Genomic DNA, 8,100 nt, shown 5'->3' with positions numbered 1-8,100 from the left:
TTAACGTCTTCAACAAAGAATACTAAATTTTAGAGAAGTGACAAGACAAAGCAAAGAAGTTTTAAGCTTCCAGAGGTAGCTATGAGTAGAATATGGGAATAAACTAATGGAGTAAGGGTTATTTGTAGATTCCTCTGGTGCCATCTCTGAGCTAATAGCAGTCGTCTCCAGTAAAAGATAATCTATATCATGTCTTTAGGCAGTAGGGGCAGAGGAGAGAATAGAAAGAGCTCCTCCTCCCTTTGCTACTTCTTAATTGCCTTCAGTTCAAAAATATTTATTTCAAAGAGGTAGATTTTGGAATGATGCATTCTGGTTTCCTTCAGTGAGAAGAGTGCCAACTGTTGCACCTCTACTCCAGAGCTACACAGGACTTGGTATTACCAGACTTCTGTAGCTTATCCATTCTGGCGAGTACATTGGTAACTCATGGTTTTAATTTACATTCCCCAATTAGTAATGGGGCCCAACACCTTTCCATGTGTTCGCTGGTCATTTAGATCTCTTCATTTGTGAAGTGCTTATTGAAGTTGTCTGCCAACATTTTCTATTTGGCTGTTTGACTTTTCCTTATTGATTTTTAGAAGTTCTTTTTGTTCTCTGAGTATGAGCTCTTTGTTGACTATATGTGTAGCAAATCTTTTCTCCCACTGTTGGCTTACTTTTCATCAAGTCATTTGAAGAACAGAGAGATTCTTGGTTTCAAGGTGGTAAACATCTATTTTCCATCATAGTTAGCACATTTTAATATCCTGCCTAAAAAAAATCTTTTCGTACCCCAAAGTTATGAAGATCTTCAGGTTTCTAAGTTGCATTTCTCTAGGATATTATTCATTTAATCTAAATCCAGGTTGTGTTATTAATAATATGCCATTACTAGCATCTTATTATTTTTAATATTAGCAGAATCTCTAGCAAAGTTGACTTTTCATCCCTGACATTGGATATATATGTGTCTTCTCCCTTTTCTTCTTTTTTCATGAAATCTTTTAATTTTTATAATTTATTTTTGTCATCCAGCCCAAAATGTCATCTTTTCATAAAATCTTGGCAGAGGTGCACCCCAGGTATGATCCAGCCTCAGTCAAGAGCCGATTTTGCAGTGAGCCAAGATTGCACCACTGCACTCCAGCCTGGGCAACTGAACGAGACTCTGTCTCAAAAAAAAAAAAAAAAAAAAAAAAGAACTGATTTTTCCTGTAGCTATGCTGACCACAGCAGGTCACTAAAAGCTGATTGTTAATGGAGGAAAACAGTGGCTGCTTGTATCCTAGGTCTTCTGATGGAAGCAGCAGTTCCACAATCACCAAAGGTATTGTTCACAACACACCTCAGCAACATGGGTCCATGAGAGTGTATGCTTTAGAATCTATCCATTGGAAGGATATATTTAATACATTTCAGAAATTCATCAAATTACTGGCCACTTACAACATATAGAAGAGGACTGTTTCTATAGAAAGGGCTTACAATCTGAGCTGACCTTTTACAATGGCAAATAGTATTACAGTGATATTGTAAACAAACAACTCAACTATGGAAAAAATGTAGTACAATATATAATTATTGAAGACCTCTCTTTTAGGTAAGATTTTCAGAAAACCCAGGGACAGATTTGATATCACAGAATGGTCTATAACATCCAAAAATATCTTTTGATTGGACAGTAAAATAATATTTGTTGGAAACTAAAACCTGAGATAAAGGGCAGGCCTTTGGGAGTGGTAAAGCTTTAATTTCTCCAGTCTTCTTCCAAATCAACTTATTATTAGGGTTCTCATAACACAGGAAGAGGTGGTAGCTTTCTACAGGAGCTCACTGGGATTGATTTTGGTTATATTCCCAGTCAGGGCAATGCCCCTGGGTCTCAAAACCCATTTCACTTTGAGCTCAGGCTTGTGGTGAGGAAGTGTGTCTCGGATTTTATCTACTAATTCAGGTATTAGTGGTGGTGGTTCTGAGAGTGGTGGCAGGTGCTCAAAGGACTCAGGAACCTGGGCTGCGTTTTGTGCCAATGAGGTTGTTTCTTTTGAGTTTAAAACAGTTTTCAAAGGTACTCCAGGGTGGATACTGGACTTTCTGTATTGCAGTTGGATAGGTCTTCTTTTGTCAAATCAATTGTAAAATCAAGTTTCCTCTGTACAGCCATAACTTCAGCATTGGGAGAATTGCTGGAATTTCCTGATGTAATTTTTCTGATATCTGTTGGATTTGATGTAACTGGAGTTGTCAAATTAGGACTTTTCACAGAAATCAACATAAGATCATCATTGTTACTTTCAGAAACAGACTCATTTTGATCTGGTGACAAATTAATTTTTTTACTTCCTTTTTCTGAAGGGTTAGAAGGCTCATAATTCACAGAAGACCTTCTTTAGACTGGACTATTAACTGACTCCAGATACTTTTTTTTTTTTTTTTTTGAGACTGAGTCTTGCTCTGTCACCCAGGCTGGAGTACAGTGGCGTGATCTCAGCTCACTGCAACCTCCACCTCCCAAGTTCAAGTGATTCCCCCACCTCAGCCTCCCAAGTAACTGGAATTACAGGCACCCACTACCATGCCCGGCTAATTTTCATATTTTTAGTAGAGACAGGGTTTCACCATATTGGCCAGGCTGGTCTTGAACTCCTGACCTCAAGAGATCCTCCCGCCTTGGCCTCCCAAAGTGCTTGGATTACAGGTATGAGCCACCGTGCCCAGCCCTGACTCCAGATTCTTATCCAAATTCATAATCTCTGAATTTGCAACCTTACCGTCTCCATTACTGGATAACATGTTTGGTTCCAAACAATTCCTTTGAGAGAATAAGACGTTTTAATACGTCTTTGGAGTTTTGCTGTTTTGGTGAAGAGTTCATCAGCTATTCCTTCATGTTTATTTCTGCACTCTAGATAGAGTGTGTTCGTTCAATTCTTTCAGTTTATTGTCAAATAGTTCGTAATTTATACTATGATCAAATGTCTGACCTGTTCCAGGAATGCTGTTTGCCTTTCCAAACCTACACAAATATTTTCATTAATTTGCTCTGAAGTTTTCATGCATTTAATATTTTCTTTGTTTTCTGAAAACATCCTCTTCTTTTGATAATGGCTGTTGTTGTTATCAGTGTCAAGTGATGACTGCCAAGTTGAATCTGCACTTTCACAATTTGAAATGCTGGAAGGACAGGTTCTACTAGATTCTTCAGTTTTCAAAATGTCATCAGCACAGTTGTTACAAGTGACTGAATTCCCCAAGTTAGGTATTTTCTCAACAGGCACAACACATGAGTCTTCTGAACTTAAAATGTTGTCACTTTTTCTTTGATAAAAGGCAAATGTGATTCTGAATTGGAGTTTGTTTCTAAATGGAAAACCATCTGGTCAATTCTCTTATTATCCACAGTACCGGTTGCTGTAGACTTTGGCATCTGAACACCACCACTCAATAAACTTGGTGGACAGAAACTGGACTTTAGACTACAAGCCCCTTTGTGCTCAAAAAGGGATCCTGTTACATTCATCTAATATTCAAAATGGTTTTCAGAATGGTTTTTGGAAGTGTTCAGTGAATCTTTTGCCTCTTGTATAAAGACTCTGCTTGGGGAACCCGTTGTTTTACTTGGCTTTTGGGACGGACAAACAACCTGTTCCAATTTTGTTTCTGAATGAACGATTTCTTCTACTGGTTTTCTGCAATTCTGAGAGAATACTTTACTTTTCTCTGGTAACAAATTTTTATTAGAGTCCAATGAGGAAGCACCATTTTCAGAATGTCTACATTTGCTAGTTATGACACTAGGACTGAAATTCTGATTACCGCTTGGAACATTACTCCCAGTTGCTGCTGCTTTCAGCGCTTCAACATGCCTTGACTTATTCAGAATCTCCACTTGTTTCCAGCAACCTGGGGGCATTGTGTTTTTTTTGTTTGTTTGTTTTTTTGTTTGTTTGCTTTTAATGTCTTCCCTTTACTTCTATCTGGACTTGTCATCTTTCATATCCAGCAATGGATCCAAACCAAGAAGAAATCTCTGATTTACCGATATACACCAGTGCTTAAAACACACAAATCATTTCCAATAAGGCACTGGCTCATGTATTTCCATTGAAGCAGAAGTCAATCTTAGGATGTAGTCTGTACATGTCTGCAGATAAGATTGATAAGTGCTGAATTCAGTGTAATTAGTCCTTCATTCAGATGCTTCATTGTTGCATTTTCAATTGCTTTCCTGTGATATAGTTTATCTTTATCTTGAATGGCCTTCCCCGTTAGTTTTGCAAATACTTATGTCGCAGGTCATTTACTGGCTACAGCGGTGCCCCTCCAGCCACCCAATCCCCACCTTTTCTTCTTAATCCCAATAGAGGTATATCAAAGATGTTTCTTTTTTAAAAGGACTAACTTTGGGTTTGTTGATACTCTCCATTGTATTTTTGTTTCATTAATTTCTGCTTACATTTATCATTAATTTCCTTCGACTTTATTTGCTGTTGTGCTGTTATTTTTCTAGCTTCTTGAGAAACATGCCTGAGTCAATGATTTCTTTAGTCTTTCTTCTTTACTGCACACACACATATGCCACGCACACATATCTTGATATTTTTATTATTATTCAGCTTAAATACTCTACTGTCCTGTGTGACTTCTTCTTTGACTTATGGGTTATGTTGAAATATATTTCTAAATTTTTAAACGCATGAAAAATTTATAATTATGCCTTTGTTATTGATTTCAGGTTTAATTGTATAATTGACAGGGAACATTCTCTATATGATTTCAGTTCTCTGAAATTTGTTGAGATTTGTTTTATGACCCAGCATAAGGTCAATTAGAATACAAATATTTCATGTACACTTGAAAAGAAAAAAATGCAAACTCTTAATTTGTTGGGTGAAGTATTTAAAAAATATTTATGAGGTTGTTTGCTAATTATGCTATTTAAATGTCTCTATTCCCCTTTTTGCCTATCAAATATCAAGACCAATGTGTTAAAAAAAATCTTCCAATGCAAGTGTGGATTTGCTTACTTCTCTTCATGGCTGTGTCAATCTTTATACATTTTGAAAGTGCATTATTAAGTGCATAAACATTTTAAATTTATTTTTCAGTTGAATATTTTACAATTCTGAAATGTCCCTGTTTATCTCTAGCCATGTTTTTTGCCATGAATTCTGCTTTGTCTGGCAAAAATATAACTATACAAACTTTTTTATCATTAATGTTTAGATAATAAAATTTTGTCCATTCTTTTACTTTCAAACTTTCTGTGTTTTAATATTTTTCTCTATGTCAAGGTTTGAGTACTGTCTAATGACCTGCTGTGTCCGATCTGCAGTTAAGCCTGTGCATTGAGATCTAAATCTCAAATACTGTAATTTGGGGTTCTAGAATGTCCTATCTAGACATTGTATCTAGATCTATGGGAAGATACTTTGAGACCATCAAAACATCCTGCTCCTCATCAGATTTTTCTCCTTCAATTTCACATATACTGATGATTTATGCCTGATCCAGTCTTTATCATGTTGGTTATAAAATAGTGATTTTTCCACTTCTACTACTTTCTCCACATTTACCAGTTGGCATTCTACCGTAAGAAATATTTGCAGCACATATCAACTGAGCACCCACCTTCTCATCTATCTGTCTGTCTATTATCTACCTGTCTATCACCTATCTCTTACCTAAACTCATCCCTATTTAAATGGATTATAATATATAATTAAATATATGTATAAAACATAATTATATGTCCCTATTGTTTTGATGCTCAAATTTGATTTGATCCAATCAGTGACCTTTCAAGGTGGTTTCTTTATCTTTGTAACATACTCTCCTCATTTTGTTTTTGAGTACTTTCTTGTTTTCTGGCATTTAAACAAAAAGATGTTCCAGATCTATCTTGTACCTTCCCTGAGAAATAAGCCATTTCTCCAGTGATCCCTGGTTTCTTTTTAACGATTTCCCTTTAATGACTTTGGCAATAGGTATACTCATTTCTACTGGAATGTCACTATTTTTATGTCTTTTCATTGTAGAGCTAAGGAATATCTTATAAATAAGAAATCCTGAGTTCATACCGGCATTTACAGTTCCCATCCAGCTCCACAGAGTTCTTCCTCACATTCCCTTATTTAATATTGAGACCTCTCTCTTCCACATTTAGAATCCTAGTTCCCAAAAACACCAAGCCATTTACTCAATCACTCAATCCTACAGTGCATTTAAAATAGTTTCAAAATAGCTTTACTTGCACCACCAAAAGGAAGCTTTCTGAAAAATAGTTCAAAATTTGTCGTTATTTTCTCTAAACTGAGGATATATAGTATAGTCAAAGAGCCATGTTCAAAAGTTATTTGAACCAGTGTTTTTCCCCCCTACAATGTGGTTATATTATTTGAAATACAGCTGAATTTCTATGTCTGTTTGCATTTAGTTGTAGTTAATTTCTCTGTTCCTGATTTTTTTTTTTTTTTTTTTTGGAGACGGAGTCTCGCTCTGTCGCCCAGGGGCTGGAGTGCAGTGGCGCGATCTCGGCTCACTGCAAGCTCCGCCTCCCGGGTTCACGCCATTCTCCTGCCTCAGCCTCTCCGAGTAGCTGGGACTACAGGCGCCCGCCACCACGCCCGACTAATTTTTTGTATTTTTAGTAGAGACGGGGTTTCACCGTGGTCTCAATCTCCTGACCTCGTGATCCACCCACCTCGGCCTCCCAAAGTGCTGGGATTACAAGCGTGAGCCACCACGCCCGGCCTTGTTCCTGATTATTTTATTTTGCTTTTTGGGTTATGTAGAACCTTAACGTGATTCCCAAAGTCAAAACTATACAAAAAGGCATATAGAAAGAAGTAGCAATATTTGCCCTGCCCCTTCAATCCCATTCCTCTTATATTTGTAAGTAACTTTTACTGTTTTCGCCTTTCATTTCTTTTGGCAGAAGTAAGCAAATGCACATATGTTTTATTGTTTCCCTTTATTTGTTACACAAAAGATGGCATTCTATACATACACTTTTGCAGTATGCTTTTGGCCACTTAAAAATATATTCTGAAAATTACTCCACATCAGTTCATGGAGATAATCTTCATTCATTTTTTTTTTTTTAAACAGCTGCAAGATACTCCATTGTATGTAGGTGCCATATTTTGTTTTCAACCAATCTCCTATATGTAAGCATCTAAGTAATTTCCAATATTTTGCATTCACACAAAAATGCAGCAGTGAAAACCTTTATGCACATTGTTGGCATAAAGTAAATTCTTAGAAATGGGGTTACTAAACCTAAGGCTTGGCGAGTATGTAGTTGTATCAGATATTTTCAAATTCCCCTTTACAGAGATTACACCATTTTTTCATTCCCACAGGCAATACATGAGACTCCACATTTCCCTGCAACCTCATCTACTACACATTATCAAGCTTTTGAATTTTTGCCAATCTGATGGATAAAACATAATAGTTTGGTTTAAATTTTCATTTATCTTATCTTGAGTGAAGTTTTGTATTTCATATATTTAAGAGCTATTTTAATATTTTTTGTAAATTGTTTGCTCATGTCTTTTGTCACTTTACTACCATTTTTGTCACTTTTCCTTCTCAATCAAAACCAATTCTTTATATATTAGGGATATCAACCTGCATCTGTAATATATATTGCAAGTATTTTCTCCCAATTTGTCATTTGCATTTTGAGTTACTTATGGTATTCTTTGCCATTAAAAAATGTTTTTAAAAATTGTTTTCTGCCGGGCGCGGTGGTTCACGCCTGTAATCCCAACACTTTGGGAGGCTGAGGCGGGTGGATCACCAGGTCAGGAGATCAAGACCATCCTGGCTAACATGGTGAAACCCGTCTCTACTAAAAATACAAAAAATTACCCAGGCGTGGTGGCGGGCACCTGTAGCCCCAGCTACTCAGGAGGCTGAGGCAGGAGAATGGAATGAATCTGGGAGGTGGAGCTTGCAGTGAGCAGAGATCACGCCACTGCACTCCAGCCTGGGTAACAGAGCGAGACTCCTTCTCAAAAAAAAAAAAAAAAAAAATTGTTTTCTGTAGTCAAACTTAACAATCCTTTTTGTTTGCATCTGGATTTTAAGTTACAATTTGAAAACATT

The 8,100-nt window shown here is 36.7% G+C and overlaps 1 pseudogene; it reads right to left on the bottom strand.

Moving 5' to 3' along the window:
* Nucleotides 1–2,053: 2,053 nt before the first annotated feature.
* On the bottom strand, nucleotides 2,054–3,898 carry LOC100594056 (annotated as a pseudogene).
* Between the last annotated feature and the right edge of the window lie 4,202 nt (nucleotides 3,899–8,100).

Source organism: Nomascus leucogenys, chromosome 15, assembly GCF_006542625.1.
Source record: "Nomascus leucogenys isolate Asia chromosome 15, Asia_NLE_v1, whole genome shotgun sequence".
Classification (NCBI taxonomy): domain Eukaryota; kingdom Metazoa; phylum Chordata; class Mammalia; order Primates; family Hylobatidae; genus Nomascus; species Nomascus leucogenys.
This window is presented reverse-complemented; position numbering and strand designations above follow the sequence as displayed.